The 22,312-nt window shown below is 41.2% G+C and overlaps 1 long non-coding RNA gene across 3 annotated transcripts; it reads left to right on the top strand.

Annotated features, from left to right (window-relative positions):
* The first annotated feature begins 19,408 nt into the window (after nucleotides 1-19,408).
* On the top strand, nucleotides 19,409-21,196 carry LOC123167962 (uncharacterized). 3 transcript variants are annotated; one of them, XR_006484162.1, is made up of 3 exons: nucleotides 19,418-20,253; nucleotides 20,437-20,595; nucleotides 20,728-21,196. It is a non-coding gene; the product is annotated as an uncharacterized lncRNA (long non-coding RNA). The 3 variants fall into 3 exon arrangements; XR_006484161.1 differs by having other exon boundaries at nucleotides 19,419-20,253; nucleotides 20,787-21,196; XR_006484160.1 differs by having other exon boundaries at nucleotides 19,409-20,253; nucleotides 20,437-21,196.
* The last annotated feature ends 1,116 nt before the right edge of the window (nucleotides 21,197-22,312 follow it).

Raw genomic sequence — 22,312 nt, 5'->3', positions numbered from 1 at the left:
TATTCTTACGAATACTCGTAGGGATCTTTTTCACGCTTGATCAGTTATGTAATATACATTCATGTGAATCAGATATAATATTCATAAAACTCGTGAAAATTCAACTTTATTTGTGGTATGTTACCTATTGATTTATGTTCATGCATTCCATGATAATGTTATATTTACACATACTCCATGATGGAGTAATGAATTCATTGCATGGTTGATATATGGACATGATGTGTTATTTTTTTAGGCAAAATAAATTCCGTTAAACATATATATACTCATAAACAATGGAACTCCATGAGGTTTTATAATCATTTTATATCATTTTTTGGTACTAACCTATTGACATAGTGCCAAGTGCCAGTTGTTGTTTTTCCATGTTTTTTACATCGTAGGAAATCAATACCAGACGGAGTCCAAATGCCACGAAACTCCATGATGATTTTTTATGGGCTAGAAGGAACACATTGGGCCCTGGTTGCACCTGGGGGGAGTCCCGAGGAGGGGACAACCCACCAGGGCGCACCAGGAGGCCTAGGCGCGCCCTGGTGGGTTGTGCCCACCTCGGGTGCCCCCGGACCGCCTCTTTGCTCTATAAATACCCCAAAAATCCCAGAACCCTAGGGGAGTCGACAAAATATTCATCCAGCCACCGCAGAGTCCAGAACCACCATATCCAATCTAGACACCATCCCGGATGGGGTTCACCACCTCCATTGGTGCCTCTCCGATGATGCATGAGTAGTTCTTTGTAGACCTTCGGGTCCGTAGTTAGTTGCTAGATGGCTTCCTCTCTCTTGCTGAATTCTCAATACAATGGTCTCTTGGAGATCCATATGATGTAACTCTTTTTGCGGTGTGTTTGTTGGGATCTGATGAACTTCAAGTTTATGACCAGTTATATCTTTTTATATCCATGAAAGTTATTTGAGTTTCTTTGATCTCTTATGTGCAAGATCTCTTATAGCCTCGTATTTCTTCTTCGATATTTGGGTTTTGTTTGGCCAACTTGATCTATTTATCTTGCAATGGGAAGAGGTGCCCGGTAGTGGGTTCGATCTTACGGTACTTGATCCCAATGACAGAAAGGGAAACAACACGTATGTATCATTGCTACTAAGGATAAAAAGATGAGATCTATATCTATGCTATAGATAAACAGATCTTGTCTACATCATGTCATCGTTCTTATTGCATTACTCCGTTTTTCCATGAACTTAATACACTAGATGTATGCTGGATAGCGGTCGATGTGTGGAGTAATAGTAGTAGATGCAGGCAGGAGTCGGCCTACTAATCTTGGACGTGATGCCTATGTAATGATCATTGCCTGGATATCGTCATAATTATTTGAGGTTCTATCAATTGCCCAACAGTAATTTGTTTACCCACCGTTTGTTATCTTTCTCGAGAGAAGCCACGAGTGAAACCTACGGCCCCTGGGTCTTCTTTCCCATATATTTGCTTGCGATCTACTTTTCCTTTGCATTTTTTTATTCAGATCTATTAAACCCAAAATACAAAAATACTTTGCTGCACTTTATTTTATTTGCGATCTATTATTTCAATCTATTACCAATTTCTGGCATCGTTACCCGAAAGGGATTGACAACCTCTTTAACACGTCGGGTTGCGAGGTGTTGTTATTTGTGTGCAGGTGTTGTTTACGTTGTGTTGCTTGGTTCTCCTACTGGTTCGATAACCTTGGTTTCTTCACTGAGGTAAATACCTATGTCGCTGTGCTGCATCATCCCTTCCTCTTTGGGGAAATACCGACGTAGTCCTAGCAGACAGGAGCTTTTCTGGCGCTATAGTCAGAGAGCAATCAAAAGGAATTCCTGGCGCCGTTGCCGGGGAGGATCTTCAACATAACCAGGTTCCTAATCACAAATCTCATCTCCTCGCAATTTACATTATTTGCCATTGGCCTCTCGTTTTCCTCTCCCCCACTTCACAAAAATTTGTCGTTTTATTCACCTCTTTTTTTTCATTCGCCGTTTTCTTGCTGGATCTGTTTTTGAGTGCAATCTTGTTGTGTAGTCATCATGACTCAAGAGAACACCAAGTTATGTGATTTCTCAAATACCAACAACAATGATTTTAATGGCACTCCGCTTGCTCCTCCCGCCACTAGTGCGGAGACTTGTGATATTAATACTGCTTTGCTGAATCTTGTTATGAAAGACCAATTTTCCGGTACTCCTAATGAGGATGCCGCGTCCCATCTTAATACCTTCGTGGAATTATGCGATATGCAAAAGGAAAAAGATGTGGACAATGATGTGGTCAAGATGAAATTATTTCTGTTTTCTTTGCGTGATTCTGGAAAAATTTGGTTCTCTTCTCTGCCTTGCAATAGTATCGATTCTTGGAATAAGTGCAAAGATGCTTTTATCACTAAGTATTTTCCTCCCGCAAAAATAATTTTCCTTAGAACCCAGATCATGAATTTCAAGCAACTTGAACATGAGCATGTTGCACAATCTTGGGAAAGGATGAAAATGATGCTAAGGAATTGCCCAACTCATGGGTTAAATCTTTGGATGATCATACAAAAAATTTATGCGGGGTTGAATTTTGTTTCTCGTAATCTTTTAGATTCCGCCGCGGGTGGTACTTTTATGGAAATTACTTTGGGTGAAGCCACCAAATTGCTTGATAATATCATGACAAATTATTCACAATGGCACACCGAAAGAGCTCCTACTAATAAAAAAAGTTAATTCAGTTGAAGAAATTTCTTCTTTGAGTGATAAAGTTGATGCTCTTATGAAATTGGTTGCTAGTAAAAGTGCTCCTATTGATTTTAATGATATGCCTTTGTCTACTTTGATTGAGCAAAATAGTGATGCCATTGATGTGAATTTTATTTCTCGCAATAATTTCAACAACAATGCTTACAGAGGAAATTTTAATCCTAGGCCTTTTTCTAGTACTTCCTCTAATAATTATGGTAATTCCTATGGAAATCAATCTTACAATAATAATAGGAATACCTCTGATCTTGAGAATAATATTAAAGAATTTATCAACACGCAAAAAGTTTTCAACACTTCCATAGAGGAAAAGTTGAATAAGATTGATGATTTGTCTAGAAGTGTTGATAGAATTGCTCATGATGTGGAAAATCTCAAGTTGAAATTTTTTGTGCCTAAAGTTGATGAATCAACTAAAGCTCTTTATGTTTCTATGGATGAAAGTAAGAAAAGAGCTGCTATGCTTAGAGCTAAAAGAGAATTTTTAGAGAAAGCTTTTTCTAGTGATTATTCTTGCAAAAATGATGAAGATCTTAAAATGATTAGTGTTTCTTCTATTGATTCCTTGTTTAGTAAAGATAAGATTGATTAAAAAGGGACTGGAGAAGAGTCAACTTTAGGTAGAAGGCGTCCCAATATTCGGAGGGTGAAAATCTTGTTGAGAAAATTGATAAAAGTGGGTTTGGAGAGGTCAAAACTTTAGCTAGTGATGTACCCACTCTTTTGGATTACAAAGACTTTAATTATGATAGTTGCTCTTTGATTGATTGTATTTCTTTGTTGCAATACATGCTAAATTCATCCCATGCTTATGAACAAAATAAAGTTTTTACTAAACATATTGTTGATGCTATGATGAAAGCTTTGGAAGAAAAATTGGAATTGGAAGTTTCAATTCCTAGAAAATTGCATGATGAATGGGAACCTACTATCAAAGTCAAGATTAAAAATTATGAGTGTTTTGCTTTGTGTGACTTGGGTGCTAGTGTTTCACAATTCCGAAATCTTTATGTGATGTGCTTGGTCTTACCAATCTGGAAGAATGTTCTTTGAATATTCACTTGGCGGATTCTACTATTAAAAAGCCTATGGGAAGAATTAATGATGTTCTTATTCTTGCAAATAGGAATTATGTGCCCATAGATTTTATTGTTCTTGATATTGATTGCAATCCCTCTTGTCCAATTATTCTTGGTAGACCGTTTTTAGGCACCATCGGTGCCGTGATTGATATGAAAGAAGGCAATATTAAGTTCCAATTTCCTTTGAGGAAAGGTATGGAACACTTTCCTAGAACAAAAATCAGGCCACCTTATGAATCAATCATGAGGGCATCTTATGGATCTCGAACCAAAGATGACAAAACTTAGATCCTTGCCTTATGCCTAGCTAAGGGCATAAAACTATAGTGCTTGTTGGGAGGCAACCCAATGAATAAAATTTATTTTTGCTTTTTTCTTTCTGTTCTTGAGTGTTAGCACAATTATGCTACTATTATGATTGTGTTTTTTGTGTTTTAATTAGTGTTTGTGCCAAGTAAACCTTTAGGATCTTCTTGGGTGATAGTTGTTTGATCTTGCTGAAAAAGACAGAAACTTTATGCTCACAAAAATAATTTTCATAAGTCACATAAAAGAGCTTTTGCCCTTTTTTTGTAGAAGATTAATATACAAATTACCCTAGTCGTCCTAATTTGGTAGAATTTTTGGAGTTACATAAGTATTCGCAAAAGTCAGATTTCTACAGACTGTTCTGTTTTGACGGATTCTGTTTTCTTTGTGTTGTGTGCTTATTTTGATGGCTCTATGGTTTTCTTTGATGAGTTTTTGCCATAGAAAAGTTGGAATACAGTAGATATAATACAAAAAAAATAAGAATCGGTTTGATACAGCACTTATAGTAGTGATTTATTTTTCTTACACTAATGGAACTCACAAAGGTTTTGTTGAGTTTTGTGGGATTGAAGTTTTCAAGTTTTGGGTTATCTTACGATGGATGAAAGAAGGATAGAAGAGCCTAAGCTTGGGGATGCCCCAGCATCCCAAGCTATTATCCAAGAATGAGCAACCAACTAAGCTTGAGGATGCCCCCGAGTGGCACCCCCTCTTTCTTCTAACAACTATCGGTATTTTACTCGAGGCTATATTTTTATTCGTCACATGATATGTGTTTTGCTTGGAGCGTCTTGTATGATATGAGTCTTTGCTTGTTTTATTTTTTGTTTTAAGTCATAAATCCTTGCTGGACACACCTATTTGAGAGAGCCAAAATTATATCATGACTTGTTAGAATTGCTCTCTATGCTTCACTTAAATCTTTTATGAGCTAGGACTTGCTCTAGTGCTTCACTTATATCTTTTTGAGCATGGTGTGCTTAGTATTTTTGAAGAAATGCTCTCTTGCTTCACTTAGATTTGTTTGAGAGTTAGTTAAATTTTGAAGAAATTCTCTCTTGCTTCACTTAAATTATTTTGAGAGAAAGAAAATTTTATGCTCATGATCTTCACTTATATTTTTTTGAGCTTATGAAAAGCAACACATGAAAATTAGTCCCAAAGTGATAGATATCCAAGAAGGATAAAGAAAAAGGAAAAAAATTCATGAAGATCATTGGACAAAATAAACCTGATTCTTAATAATAGTTTTGAGATATGATGATGTGATATGTGAGTTATGTTGATGAGTAATTATGCTCTAGTAGGAATATTGGTGTTAAGGTTTGTGATTCCCTATGCATGCATGAAAGTCAATAATTATGCAATGAAAATTATACCCTACTTGTGGTGCATTATTCGGTGTTAATTATGCTTAATGCTTGCTTATGAGATTATTCGTTTCTTGGTTGGTCACTTCTCAATCTTTTTGCTAGCCTTCATTTTGCACTAAGTATGACCTCTACTTGTGCATCCAAAAATCCTTTAAACCAGTTTTGCCACATGAGTCCACTATATCTACCTATATGCGGTATGTGCCATTCTAAGCAAATTTGGATGTGCCATCTTTAATTTTCAAAATAAACTTCTCTTTTGCGTGTTTGTTTCGCTCACAGAACGGTAACGGGTGGCTAATATTTTCCGTGCTGGACGTGTTATTCTCACGATGAGTGTTTATTCACTTGTCATTGCACGAGAGTAAGGCAAAGGTTTTAGGGATGCCTAGTCCCGAAATGCAAAAATGAATTTACTTTATGTTGTCAAATAATAAATTCCTTGGAAAGTGTTGGTATGGAGGGCACCCGTGGATACGGTTAGCCATGGAAAGTGAAAGTATGGTGGAAAAAGGTATGAACTTTATTTTCTGTTTGGGAACTGCCTATGGCATATCTAGCATGGAAAGTGTTCGGAACTCTAAGTCATTTTCGTTGGTGGGATGGATACACCTCCCAAAATATTTTTATCTCTATTTTTTCGCTTTGAGCTCTCGCACCTCTACAAATCCCTACTTCCCTCTGCGAAGGGCCTTTCTTTTACTTTATGCAATTTTTAATTTTGAATTTGAGTCTCCATCTTCTCTCATAAAAAGCACCAACTAGGAGGCAATATGATCGTACTTAAGTATTGGGTGTAGCTAATATTCGAGTGTGTTTCATGAATGGATCAATGTTTGAGCATGATGGGCTAGGGATAACTTGTTTTAGCATTGATATTTTGAAAGACATGGTTGCTTGTTGATATGCTTGAGTATCTAAATTATTATGTCAAAACTAGACCATTGCTTTGAATCACATAAAAGTCCAAATGTCCATGCTATAAAGAAAAGAATATGATATGACATGATAAACAGCACTCCACATCAAAAATTCTGTTTTTATCACTTACCTACTCGAAGACGAGCAGGAGTTAAGCTTGGGGACACTGATACGTCTCCAACGTATCTATAACTTTTGATTGTTCCATGCTGTTTTATTATCAATCTTGGATGTTTTATAATCATTTTATAGTCATTTTATATCATTTTTTAGTACTAACCTATTGACATAGTGCCAAGTGCCAGTTGCTGTTTTTCCATGTTTTTTACATCGCAGGAAATCAATACCAGAGGGAGTCCAAATGCCACGAAACTCCACGATGATTTTTTATGGGCCAGTAGGAACACATTGGGCCCTGGTTGCACCTGGGGAGGGAGTCCTGAGAAGGGGACAACCCACCAGGGCGCGCCAGGAGGCCCAAGCGCGCCCTGGTGGGTTGTGCCCACCTCGGGTGCCCCCCGGACCGCCTATTTGCTCTATAAATACCCCAAAAATCCCAGAACCCTAGGGGAGTCGACGAAATATTCATCCAACCGCCGTAGAGTCCAGAACCACCAGATACAATCTAGACACCATCTCGGATGGGTTTCACCACCTCCATTGGTGCCTCTCCGATGATGCGTGAGTAGTTCTTTGTAGACCTTCAGGTCCGTAGTTAGTAGCTAGATGGCTTCCTCTCTCTCGCTGAATTCTCAATACAATGGTCTCTTGGAGATCCATATGATGTAACTCTTTTTGCGGTGTGTTTGTTGGGATCTGATGAACTTCGAGTTTATGATCAGTTATATCTTTTTATATCCATGAAAGTTATTTGAGTTTCTTTGATCTCTTATATGCATGATCTATTATAGCTTCGTATTTCTTCTCTGATATTTGGGTTTTGTTTGGCAAACTTGGTATATTTATGTTGCAATGGAAAGAGGTGCCCGGTAGTGGGTTCGATCTTATGGTGCTTGATCCTAGTGACAGAAAGGGAAACGACACGTATGTATCGTTGCTACTAAGGATAAAAAGATGAGATCTATATCTACGCAATAGATAAACGGATCTTGTCTACATCATGTCATCGTTCTTATTGCATTACTCCGTTTTTCCATGAACTTAATACACTAGATGCATGCTGGATAGCGGTCGATGTGTGGAGTAATAGTAGTAGATGCAGGCAGGAGTCGGTCTACTAATCTTGGACGTGATGCCTATGTAATGATCATTGCCTGGGTATCATCATAATTTTTTGAGGTTCTATCAATTGCCCAACAGTAATTTGTTTATCCACCGTTTGCTATTTTTCTCGAGAGAAGCCACTAGTGAAACCTACGGTCCCCGGGTCTTCTTTCCCATATATTTGCTTGCGATCTACTTTTTCTTTGCATTTTTTATTCAGATCTATTAAACCAAAAATACAAAAATACTTTGCTGCACTTTATTTTATTTGTGATCTATTATTTCAATCTATTACCAATTTCTGGCATCATTACCCGAAAGGGATTGACAACGCCTTTAACACGTCGGGTTGCGAGGTGTTGTTATTTGTGTGTAGGTGCTGTTTATGTTGTGTTGGTTGGTTCTCCTACTGGTTCAATAACCTTGGTTTCTTCACTGAGGTAAATACCTACCGTCGCTGTGCTGCATCATCCCTTCCTCTTTGGGGAAATACTGACATAGTCCTAGCAGACAAGAGCTTTTCTGGCGCTATAGTCAGAGAGCAATCAGTATTCACTATGTATTAATGCTTTGTTCTGGTTCTCTATTAAAAGGAGGCCTTAATATCCCTTAGTTTCCTTATGGACCCCGCTGCCACGGGAGGGTAGGACAAAAGATGTCATGCAAGTTCTTATAGCAAGCACGTATGACTATATACAGAATACATGTCTATATTACATTAATGAACTGGAGCTAGTTCTGTGTCACCCTAGGTTGTAACTGTTACATGATGAATATTATGCAACATAATTATTCATCACCGATCCAATGCCTACGTGCTTTTAACATATTGATCTTTGCTAAGTTACTACTATTGCTTCTACTGTCACAATTACTACAAAACTACTGCTACTACTGTTACCATTACTGTTGCTACTATTATCACTGCTATCAAACTACCATATTATTGTGCTACTGATCACTCTGCTGTAGATATTTAGTCTCCATGTATGGTTGAATTGACAACTCAACTGCTAATAATTGCAAATTCTTTGGCTCCCCTTGTGTCGAGTCAATAAATTTGGGTTGAATACTCTACCCTTAAAAACTGTTGCGACCCCCTATACTTGTGGGTTATCATAGGACCTCATGGATTTATGAATCTTGATGTGCGTGTGCTACTTGTGAACCGCATTGGGATTTCCTCGAAGAGGAGAGGATGATGCCGTACAGTAGAGATAAGATCCATTATAGTAGAGATAAGTATTTCCCTCAGTTAAGAACCAAGGTTATGAATCCAGTAGGAGAACCAAGCAACAACTCGTTAGCGGCACATGCACACAAACAAAAAATCCTTGCAACCCAACGTGAACAAAGGGTTGTCAATCCCTCGACAATTACGTGCAAGATTAAATTGTATAGTATTTGATAGATAGATTGGACAATAATACAAAATAAATATAAAAACACAGCACGGTATTTTTTGTTTCAATATATGATAAAAGATAGACCCAGGGGGCATAGTGTTCACTAGAGGCTTCTCTCTTGAAAATAGCATACAGTGGGTAAACAAATTACTGTTGGGCAATTGATAGAAAAGCAAATAATTATGACGATATCCAAGGCAATGATCATATATAGGCATCACGTCCAAGACAAGTAGACCAAAACAATTCTGCATCTACTACTATTACTCCATGCACCGACCGCTATCCAGCATGCATCTAGTGTATTAAGTTCCTGAGAAAACGGAGTAACGCCTTAAGCAAGATGACATGTAGACAAGATAAAATCGCGTATGAATAAACCCCATCTTTTTAACCTTAATAGCAATGATACATACATGTCATGTCCCTTTCTGTCACTGGGATTGAGCACCGTAAGATCGAACCCATTACAAAGCACCTCTCCCATTGCAAGAAAAATCAATCTAGCTGGCCAAACCAAATCAATAGATCGGAGAGAAATACGAAGCTATATTAATCATGCATAAAAGAGTTCAGAGAAAACTCAAATAATATTCAAGGATAGATCTAATCATAAACTCACAATTCATCGGATCCCGATAAACACACCGCAAAAAGTCATTACATCGAATAGATCTCCAAGAATATCGAGGAGAACATTGTATTGAAGATTAAATAGAGAAGAAGAAGCCTTCAAGCTACTAACTATGGACCCATAGGTCCATGGTAAACTACTCATGCATCATGGAAGGGCAGCAAGGATGATGTAGAGCCCCTCCGTGATCGAATCCCCCTTTGGTAGAGTGCCGGAAAAGGCCTCCAGATGGGATCTCGTGGTTCTGGAACTTGCGGCTGCGGAAAAAGTATTTCGTGGACTCCCCTATTGGTTTCACGATTTTAGAGAATTTATAGAGGTGGAATTAGGCCAAACGAAGCCACATGGGCCCCACAAGCAACCATGGCACGCACCACCCCCTTGGGCGCGCCCTGGTGCCTCGTGCGCCACTTCTCCATCTTCTCGTCCCCTCCCGAAGCTTCGAGAGTCTCTTATTGCCAAAAAAATTTCCAAAAAGTTTCGTGGCACTTGGACTTCGTTTGGTACTCATATTCTGCAAAACCAAAAACAAGCAAAAAACATCAACTGGCACTGGGCACTAAGTTAATAGGTTAGTCCCAAACAAAGATATATAATTGCTTGAACGTGTATATAAAACATCCAAGATTGATAATACAATAGCATGGAACAATCAAAAATTATAGATATGTTGGATTCGTATCAAGCATCCTCAAGCTTAATTCCAGCTCATTCTCGAGTAGGTAAATGATAAAAACAAATTTTTTGATGTGGAATGCCACCTAACATATTCATCATATTTTTTTCTTTTCTAGCATCGATATTTCGACCTGAATGGTTCAAAGTAATAGTATATAATTTTACATGAAGACATCAATAGTTGATACATCTCCAACGTATCTATAATTTATGAAGTATTCATGCCATGTTTACAACAATTTTATATGGTTGGGGTGCAATTTTATATGATTTAAATGGAACTAACCTGGACTGACGCTGTTTTCAGCAGAACTACCGTGGTGGTGTTTTTTGTGCAGAAATCAAAGTTCTCCAAATGCAGCGAAACTTTTTGATGTTTTTTTGGAAGAAAAGAGGTACTGGAAGCTTTGTCAGAGGGCCAGAAGAGCCACGAGGGCCCCACTAGGCACCAGGGCGTGCCGGGTGGGTCTGGCTCGCTCTGGTACCTAGTGGGCCCCTCGAGGCTCATCTTCGCGTGAGATTGACGCCAAAAGATCCTATAAACACAGAAACCCCTAGAAATAACCCTGGATCACAAGTTCTGCCGTCGTAAGCCTCTGTAGCCATGAAAAACCTATCTAGACCCTGTTCCGGCACCCTGCTAGATAGGGAAATCATCACCGGAGGCCATCTTCGTCATCCCGGTGGCCACCATGATGAGGAGGGAGTAGTCCACCCTCGGGGCTGAGGGTTTGTACCAGTATCTATGTGTTTTATCTCTCTTTCACGTGTTCTTGATTTGGCACGATCTTGATGTATCGCGAGCTTTGTTAATATAGTTGGATCATATGGTGTTTCTCCCTCTCTATCTTGTCATGATGAATTGAGTTTTCCTTTGAGATTTCATTATTATCGGCTTGAATACTTCTATGGATTTGAGAGCACTTGATGTATGTCTTGGCACTCAACTCACGGATTCTTGAGGTGACATTGGGGTAATCTATGCGGGGTTGATGCATGTTTTCGTCCTTATTTCTCTGGTAGAAATCTTGGGGCACTCTTTGAAGTTCTTTGTGTTGGATTGAGTATTATGAATCTGAAATTGTTTGATGCATATCGTATAATCAACTCACGGATACTCGTGGTGACATTGGAGTATTTAGGTGACATTAGAGTTGGTTGATGTGTATCATATGGTGTTATTTTAGTACGAACTCTTGGGCTATTTGTGACACTTATAGGAATTGCTCTATAGATCGACCAGAAAGGATAACTTTGAGGTGGTTTTGTACCCTACGAACAATTTCTTCTTATGTTCTCTGCTAGATAAGAACTTTGGAGTGATTCTTCATCACATGTTGAGGGATGGTCATATGATCCAATTATATTAGCATTGTTGAGAGATTGCACCTATGAAAGTATGAACCCTAGGCCTCATTTTCAAGCATTGCAACACCGATTGTGCTCACTTTCGTTACTTGCCACCTTGCTATTTTTCTATTGTTCATATTACAAAAATAATTATCTGCTATCATTACTACACTTTTATCACCATCTCTTCGTCGAACTAGTGCGCCTATACAATTTAACATTGTATTTGGTGTGTTGGGGACACAAGAGACTCTTTTTTATTTGGTTGCAGGGTTGTTTGAGAGAGACCATCTTCATCCCGCGCCTCCCACAGATTGATAAACCTTAGGTCATCCACTTGAAGGAAAATTGCTAATGTCCTACAAAACTTTGCGCTTGGAGGCCCAACAGGAGTCTACAAGAATAAATTTGCGTAGTAGACATCAAGCTCTTTTCTCGCGCCGTTGCCGGGGAGGTGAGTGCTTGAAGGTATTGTTGGGAATCGTTGCATGGAAAACAAATTTTTTTTCTATGCACACGCAATGATCTATCCATGGAGATGCATAGCAACAAGGGGGAGAGTGTGTCTACGTACCCTCGTAGACCGTAAGCGGAAGCGTTTAACAACGCGGTGGATGTAGTCGAACATCTTCTAGCTCGGACCGATCAAGTACCGAACGTACGACACCTCCGAGTTCTGCACACGTTCAGCTCGCTGACGTCCCTCGCTTTCTTGATCCAGCAAGACGTCAAGGTAGTAGATGAGTTCCGTCAGCACGACTGCATGGTGACGGTGATGGTGAAGTGATCTCTGTAGGGCTTCGCCTAAGCACTACGAAAATATGACCGGAGGTGTAAACGATGGAGGGGGGCGCCGCACACGGCTAGGCAATTGTCTGGTTTGTGCTAGGGCGCCCTCCCCACATATATATAGGTGGAAGGGGGAGGGGAGAGGCAAGGAGGCGCCCCAAGTAGGACTGAATCCTACTTGGGCTCCTCCCAAGCCGCGCCCCCTGCCATATATATCGGAGGGGGAAGGAAAGAGGGGAAGAGGCAAGGAAGGGGGAATCCTATTCCTTTTCTTTCCTTTCCTCCTTGACCTTTCCTTATCCACCTTGGACGACCCATATGGGGGCGCACCAGCCCCTTGTGGCTGGTGCGTTTCCCCTCTAGGCCCATAAGGCCCATATCGTTTGTCGGGGATGCCCGGAAACCTTCCGGTGATCCGATATGTACCCGACACCATCTGAAAAACTTCCAGTGTCTGAATACCATCGTCCTATATATCAATCTTTACCTCTCAATCATTTAGAGACTCCTCATCATGTCCGTGATCTCATCCGGGACTCCGAACAACATTCGGTCACCAAATCACATAACTCATATAATACTATATCGTCAACGAGCGTTAAGCGTGCGGACCCTACGGGTTCGAGAACTATGTAGACATGACCGAGACACCTCTCCGGTCAATAAACAATAGCAGAACCTATATGCCCATATTGGCTCCTACATATTCTACGAAGATCTTTATCGGTCGAACCGTTATGAGGACATACATAATTCCGTTTGTCCATCGGTATGTTACTTGCCCGAGATTCGATCATCGGTATCTTCGTACCTAGTTCAATCTCCTTACCGGAAAGTCTCTTTACTCGTTCCATAATACATCACCTTGTGACTAACTCCTTAGTCATTTGCTTGCAAGCTTATGATGTGTATTACCGAGAGGGCCCAGAGATACCTCTCCGATACTCGGAGTGACAAATCCTAATCTCGATCTATGCCAACTCAACAAACACCTTCGGAGATACCTGTAGAGCATCTTTATGATCGCCCAGTTACGTTGTGACATTTGATAGCACACAAGGTATTCCTCCGGTATCTGGGAGTTGCATAATCTCATAGTCGAAGGAATAAGTATTTGACATGAAGAAAGCAATAGCAATAAACTGAACGATCAATATGCTAAGATAATGGATGGGTCTTGTCCATCACATCATTCTTGTTGATCAAATTTCTATGATGTTTAGACAAGTAGACCAAAATGATTCTGCATCTACTACTATTACTCCACGCACCGACCGCTATCCAGCATGCATCTAGTGTATTAAGTTCATGAGAAAACGGAGTAACGCCTTAAGCAAGATGACATGATGTAGACAAGATAAACTCGCATATGAATAAACCCCATCTTTTTAACCTTAATAGCAACGATACATACGTGTCATGTCCCTTTCTGTCACTGGGATTGAGCACCGTAAGATCGAACCCATTACAAAGCACCTCTCCCTTCGCAAGAAAAATTAATCTAGTTGGCCAAACCAAATCAATAGATCGAAGAGAAATACAAAGCTATATTGATCATGCATAAAAGAGTTCAGAGAAAACTCAAATAATATTCATGGATAGATCTGATCATAAACTCACAATTCATCGGATCCCAATAAACACACCACAAAAAGTCATTACATCGAATAGATCTCCAAGAAAATCAAGGAGAACATTGTATTGAAGATTAAATAGAGAAGAAGAAGCCTTCAAGCTACTAACTATGGACCCATAGGTCCATGGTAAACTACTCATGCATCATGGAAGGGCAGCAAGGATGATGTAGAGCCCCTCCGTGATCGAATCCCCCTCTGGTAGAGTGTCGGAAAAGGCCTCCAGATGGGATCTCGTGGTTCTGGAACTTGCGGCTGCGGAAAAAGTATTTCATGGACTCCCCTCTTGGTTTCATGATTTTAGAGAATTTATAGAGGTGGAGTTAGGCCAAACAAAGCCACATGGGCCCCACAAGCAACCATGGCATGCACCACCCCCCTGGGCGCGCCCTGGTGCCTCGTGGGCCACGTCTCCATGTTCTCGTCCCCTCCCGAGGCTTCGAGGGTCTCTTATTGCCAAAAAAATCTCCAAAAAGTTTCGTGGCACTTGGACTTCGTTTGGTACTGATATTCTGCAAAACCAAAAACAAGCAAAAAACTTCAACTGGCACTGGGCACTAAGTTAATAGGTTAGTCCCAAACAAAGATATATAATTGCTTGAAAGTGTATATAAAACATCCAAGATTGATAATACAATAGCATGGAACAATCAAAAATTATAGATACGTTGGAGACGTATCAAACATCCTGAAGCTTAATTCCAGCTCATTCTCGAGTAGGTAAATGATAAAAACAAATTTTTTGATGTGGAATGCCACCTAACATATTCATCATATTTTTTTCTTTTCTAGCATGGATATTTCGACTTGAATGGTTCCAAGCAATAGTATATAATTTTACATGAAGACATCAATAGTTGATACATCTCCAACGTATCTATAATTTATGAAGTATTCATGCCATGTTTCCAACAATTTTATATGGTTGGGGTGCAATTTTATATGATTTAAACGGAACTAACCTGAACTGACGCTGTTTTCAGCAGAACTACCATGGTGTTGTTTTTTGTGCAGAAATCAAAGTTCTCCAAATGCAGCGAAATTTTTTGACGATTTTTTGGAAGAAAAGAGGCACTGGAAGCTTCGTCAGAGGGCCAGAAGAGCCACGAGGGCCCTACTAGGCACCAGGGCGTGCCAGGTGGGTCTGGCTCGCTCTGGTACCTAGTGGGCCACTCGAGGCTCATCGTCGCGTGAGATTGGCTCCAAAAGATCCTATAAACACAGAAAGCCTGAGAAATAACCCTAGATCACAAGTTCCGCCATCGTAAGCCTCTGTAGCAGTCAAAAACCAATCTAGACCCTGTTCCGGCACCCTGCTAGATAGGAAAATCATCACAGGAGGCCATCTTCATCATCCCGGCGGCCACCATGATGAGGAGGGAGTAGTCCACCCTCGGGGCTGAGGGTTTGTACTAGTAGCTATGTGTTTTATCTCTCTTTCTCGTGTTCTTGATTTGGCACGATCTTGATGTATCGCGAGCTTTGTTAATATAGTTGTATCATATGGTGTTTCTCCCTCTCTGTCTTGTCGTGATGAATTGAGTTTTCCCTTTGAGATTTCGTTATTATCGGATTGAATACTTCTATGGATTTGAGAGCACTTGATGTATGTCTTGGCACTCAACTCACGGATTCTCGAGGTGACATTGGGGTAATCTATGCGGGGTTGATGCAAGTTTTCATCCTTATTTCTCTGCTAGAAATCTTGGGACACTGTTTGAAGTTCTTTGTGTTGGATTTAGTATTATGAATCTGAAATTGTTTGATGCATATCGTATAATCAACTCACGGATACTCGTGGTGACATTGGAGTATCTAGGTGACATTAGAGTTGGTTGATGTGTATCATATGGTGTTATTTTAGTACGAACTCTTGAGTTATTTGTGACACTTATAGGAGTAGCTATATAGATCGATTGGAAAGGATAACTTTGAGGTGGTTTCGTACCCTACAAACAATTTCTTCTTATGTTCTCCGCTAGATAAGAACTTTGGAGTGATTCTTCATCGCATGTTGAGGGATGGTTATATGATCCAATTATATTAGCATTGTTCAGAGATTGCACCAGTGAAAGTATGAACCCTAGGCCTCATTTTCAAGCATTGCAACACCGTTTGTGCTCACTTTCGTTACTTGCTACCTTGCTATTTTTTTATTGTTCATATTACAAAAATCAATTTTTGCTATTATTACTACACTTGTATCACCATCTCTTCGCTGAACAAGTGCGCCTATACAATTTACCATTGTATTTGGTGTGTTGGGGACACAAGAGACTCTTTTTTATTTGGTTGCAGGGTTGTTTGAGAGAGACCATCTTCATCCTGCGCCTCCCATAGATTGAAAAACCTTAGGTCATCCACTTGAAGGAAAATTGCTACTGTCCTACAAAACTTTGCGCTTGGAGGCCCAACAGGAGTCTACAAGAATAAATTCTCATAGTAGACATCAAGCTCTTTACTGACGCCGTTGCCGGGGAGGTGAGTGCTTGAAGGTATTGTTGGGAATCGTTGCATGGAAAACAAAAAAATTTCTATGCACACGCAATGATCTATCCATGGAGATGCATAGAAGCAAGGGGGAGAGTGTGTCTACGTACCCTCGTAGACCGTAAGCGGAAGCGTTTAACAACGCGGTTGATGTAGTCGAACATCTTCTAGCTCCGACCGATCAAGTACCGAACGTACGACACCTCCGAGTTCTGCACACGTTCAACTTGGTGACGTCCCTCGCTTTCTTGATCCAGCAAGATGTCAAGGTAGTAGATGAGTTCCGTCAGCACGACGGCATGGTGACGGTGATGGTGAAGTGATCTCTGCAGTGCTTCGCCTAAGCACTACGATAATATGACCGGACGTGTAAACGGTGGAGGGGGGCGCCGAACACGGCTAGGCAATTGTGTGGTTTGTGCTAGGGTGCCCCTCCCCACATATATATAGGTGGGAGGGGGAGGGGAGAGGCCAGGAGGCGCCCCAAGTAGGACCGAATCCTACTTGGGCTCCTCCCAAGCCGTGCCCCCTGCCATATATATCGGAGGGAAAAGGAAAGAGGCGAAGAGGCAAGGAAGGGGGAATCCTATTCCTTTTCTTTCCTTTCCTCCTTGACCTTTCCTTATCCACCTTGGCCGGCCCATATGGGGAGCGCACCAGCCCCTTGTGGCTGGTGCGTTTCCCCTCTAGGCCCATAAGGCCCATATCTTTTGTCGGGGATGCCCGGAAACCTTCTGGTGATCCGATATGTACCCGACACCCTCCGGAACACTTCCAGTGTCTGAATACCATCGTCCTATATATCAATCTTTACCTCTCGATCATTTCGAGACTCCTCGTCATGTCCGTGATCTCATCCGGGACTCTGAACAACATTCGGTCACCAAATCACATAACTCATATAATACTATATCGTCAACGAGCGTTAAGCATGGGGACCCTGCGGGTTCGAGAACTATGTAGACATGACCAAGACACCTCTCCGGTCAATAACCAATAGCGGAACCTGGATGCCTTATTGGCTCCTACATATTCTACGAAGATCTTTATCGGTCGAACCGTTATGACAACATACATAATTCCATTTGTCCATGGGTATGTTACTTGCCCGAGATTCGATCGTCGGTATCTTCATACCTAGTTCAATCTCCTTACCGGAAAGTCTCTTTACTCGTTCCATAATACATCACCTCGTGACTAACTCCTTAGTCATTTGCTTGCAAGCTTATGATGTGTATTACTGAGAGGGCCCAGAGATACCTCTACGATACTCGGAGTGACAAATCCTAATCTCTATCTATGCCAACTCAATAAACACCTTCGGAGATACCTATAGAGCATCTTTATGATCACCCAGTTACGTTGTGACGTTTGATAGCACACAAGGTATTCCTCCGGTATCTGGGAGTTGCATAATCTCATACTAGAAGGAATAAGTATTTGACATGAAGAAACCAATAGCAATAAACTGAATGATCAATATGCTAAGCTAACGGATGGGTCTTGTCGATCACATCATTCTTATTGATCAAATTTCTATGATGTTTAGACAAGTAGATCAAAACGATTCTGCATCTACTACTATTACTCCACGCACCGACCGCTATCCAGCATGCATCTAGTGTATTAAGTTCATGAGAAAACGGAGTAACGCCTTAAGCAAGATGACATGATGTAGACAAGATAAACTCGCGTATGAATAAACCCCATATTTTTAACCTTAATAGCAACGATACATACGCGTCATGTCCCTTTTTGTCACTGGGATTGAGCACCGTAAGATCGAACCCATTACAAAGCACCTCTCCCATTGTAAAAAAAATCAATCTAGTTGGCTAAACCAAATCAATAGATCGGAGAGAAACACGAAGCTATATTAATCATGCATAAAAGAGTTCAGAGAAAACTCAAATAATATTCATGGATAGATCTGATCATAAACTCACAATTCATCGGATCCCAATAAACACACCGCAAAAAGTCGTTACATCGAATAGATCTCCAAGAATATCGAGGAGAACATTGTATTGAAGATTAAATAGAGAAGAAGAAGCCATCAAGCTACTATCTATGGACCCATAGGTCCATGGTAAACTACTCATGCATCATGGAAGGGCAGCAAGGATGATGTAGAGCCCCTCCGTGATCGAATCCCCCTCTGGTAGAGTGCCGGAAAAAGCCTCCAGATGGGATCTCGTGGTTCTGGAACTTGCGGCTGTGGAAAAAGTATTTCGTGGACTCCCCTGTTGGTTTCACGATTTTAAAGAATTTATAGAGGTGGAGTTAGGCCAAACGAAGCCACATGGGCCCCACAAGCAACCATGGCACGCACCTCCCCCCGGGGCGCGCCCTGGTGCCTCGTGGGCCACTTCTCCATCTTCTTGTGCCCTCCCGAAGCTTCGAGGGTCTCTTATTGCCAAAAAAATCTCCAAAAAGTTTCGTAGCACTTGGGCTTCATTTGGTACTAATATTCTGCAAAACCAAAACAAGCAAAAAAACATCAACTGGCACTGGGCACTAAGTTAATAGGTCAGTCCCAAACAAAGATATATAATTGCTTGAAAGTGTATATAAAACATCCAAGATTGATAATACAATAGCATGGAACAATCAAAAATCTATAATAACTAAATAGTTCATCCCCATTATCCTATTTCTCTTCACATGCAACTTATCCACGTCAGCATCAGTGCCACATCAACGTTTAGTTAGAGGATTACATTGTGGGACCAAACATGTACACCAGAGAACAGTCATGTTAGCTTCAGTTACTATCAGTAGGACCGGCGAGAGAGGCTGCCCACGCACCTCTATTTCCGTCTGTGGCGATTCCCATCGCATCCTTCCCAAACAGAGTGCCTCGCCAGTTCCCCACGGCAGCGGATTCCCCTTCGTCTTCATCTTCTCCAATCTTCATCAAATCCCACTACACAACAATTACTTTGTTGATTCAGTTGCTCTTACGATCTGGTATTTATCTCCGGGCCGCTTGCGATTTGGCAAGGTAAGCGATGGCGAGGACGTGCCCCCTTGCAACGAGATCCACAGGCAGTCGTCGCAGCCCTGCCTCCGGCTTCCCCAACGTAGGGGCCCCCACCCTGGAAGAAGTGCGCCTCTCGGCGGATGCCACTGTGCCGACATCGATTCCGGCCACTATCGGCGATTACCTTGCCGCCCTGTGTCGGGTGCCTCGACAGAAGGCCGGGAGGCTCCCGGTGGAGCGGCCAACCCATCTCGGTGCCGCTCAACTTCCCCACCTCGCATTCGCTGGGCTCTCGCTTGGATGGACGCTCTTCCCGGCTACTCAGCCATGGAGTGGACATCGCGCCCGGGAGGTCTCCAGCCGGTGGACCTTTTTATTTTCGGCCTTGAAGGGCTGTGCTGGTGGTGACATCGGGTAGGGCCTCCATTGATATTGATAGCCATGACTTGCAGGAGTGCTAGATCGACGTCCTCCCGCAGGTGCCGCCTCGGCTGATTCAGAGACGACATTGACTGCGGCAATGGTGGCCCTTCATAGCAAGTGACATTCTACTGCAGCAGTGGTGCCTTTTTGCTTTGGGGCATCTGCGCTGGAAGTCTGGCTCCTTTCTATCAGCGATGGATTTGCAAGGTTCAGTACCTGTTCTTCAGTACGTATTTGGTATTCTGTCTTAAAAAAATCTTATTCAAAAGAGATCACACGAACTGTACAGGCGCACACAACCACTGCTTTATGCCTTCTGCCATCTATATATATGGAACGGTCTACTCTTGAAGAAACAACAACGTCTCTCATCTACAACTTTTGTTACAGGTATTCAGTAATTGATGGTTGGAGCTCCCTATCCTAATAATATCCGAGATGGTGCTCCCCATCATCTCAGGTGGTGCGCACTGGACGACGACCAAGTAGTCATCTTCGTCGGTCCGTTCACTGCATATACATACTCTGCAGATTTTTGTCTCCCTACTGGTACATATTCTTCCCAAGTTCTCCTCCAGGTTTATGAAATGGCTATTTTTATACTGATAGTAACTCGAGTATAGCACCTATTGTAGTACTACTGTGTTATAACAGATATAAGTAAGATTTGTTTGATTTCAGGCGACGATTCCCCTGTCCCCAACACTCACTGATAGTATTTTGTTTGTTCCATATGGCAGTATTGAGACTAAATTGGAGAGAGAACAAACTTGATACACTTGGTAATGTTGGTCATCCGAAAGCTTCAGAAATACTCCCTCCGTTCCACAATATATATGTAATATCGGACGGAGGGAGTATCATTTAGTGACGGGCAAAATGTATTGATGCATGTACAGAATGTCAACAAATGTTACTTACTCATTTTATTGTTATGTAATACCCCTTCCGTTCCAAAATAGATGACAAAGTTAGTACAAAGTTGAGTCATCTATTTTGGAACGGAGGGAGTACAAGGATACGTGAATGTGCTGTATCTAAATCTGATCTATATACCAATATCGACGAACCATCTAAATGGCTGAGATGATGTAATGTAACTAAAACCTTTAGCCTAACTTGAAGCATGGACATAAAAGATTAATTTTTATTAGCCACCTTTTTGCGGGTGAGCCACATTTTTTGGATGAACAGAAAATTATTCTTAATGTTCGAAACACCATTTGATGCACTGATAATACAACATTGAGCTTCCGCTTTATTACCTTATTTTCTTTTGCATGTATATCATGCAGTTGGTATTTTATTCCTTACAAATTATTTGTTCAAACTTCCCGTAGCAACGCGCGGGGCATCTTCTAGTTATAGATACGTTGGAGACGTATCAAGCATCCTGAAGTTTAATTCCAGCTCATTCTCGAGTAGGTAAATGACAAAAACAAATTTTTTGATGTGGAATGCCACCTAACATATTCATCATATTTTTTATTCTTTTCTAGCATGGATATTTTGACTTGAATGGTTCAAAGCAATAGTATATAATTTTACATGAAGACATCAATAGTTGATACATCTCCAACGTATCTATAATTTATGAAGTATTCATGCCATGTTTCCAACAATTTTATATGGTTGGGGTGCAATTTTATATGATTTAAACGGAACTAACCTGGACTGACGCTGTTTTCAGTAGAACTACCATGGTGTTGTTTTTTGTGCAGAAATCAAAATTCTCCAAATGCAGCGAAACTTTTTGACGATTTTTTGGAAGAAAAAAGGCACTGGAAGCTTCGTCAGAGGGCCAGAAGAGCCACGAGGGCCCCACTAGGCACCAGGGCGTGCCAGGTGGGTCTGGCTCGCTCTGGTACCTAGTGGGCCCCTCTAGGCTCATCTTCGCGTGCGATTAACGCCAAAAGATCCTATAAACACAGAAACCCCCCAAAATAACCCTAGATCACAAGTTCCGCCGTCGTAGGCCTCTGTAGCCATGAAAAACCAATCTAGACCCTGTTCCGGTACCCTGCTAGATAGGGAAATCATCACCGGAGGCCATCTTCATCATCCCGGCGGCCACCATGATGAGGAGGGAGTAGTCCACCCTCGGGGCTGAGGGTTTGTACTAGTAGCTATGTGTTTTATCTCTCTTTCTCGTGTTCTTGATTTGGCACGATCTTGATGTATCGCGAGCTTTGTTAATATAGTTGGATCATATGGTGTTTCTCCCTCTCTATCTTATCGTGATGAATTGAGTTTTCCCTTTGAGATT

This window comes from Triticum aestivum, chromosome 7D (genome assembly GCF_018294505.1).
Source record: "Triticum aestivum cultivar Chinese Spring chromosome 7D, IWGSC CS RefSeq v2.1, whole genome shotgun sequence".
Taxonomy (NCBI): Eukaryota; Viridiplantae; Streptophyta; class Magnoliopsida; order Poales; family Poaceae; genus Triticum; species Triticum aestivum.
This window is presented reverse-complemented; position numbering and strand designations above follow the sequence as displayed.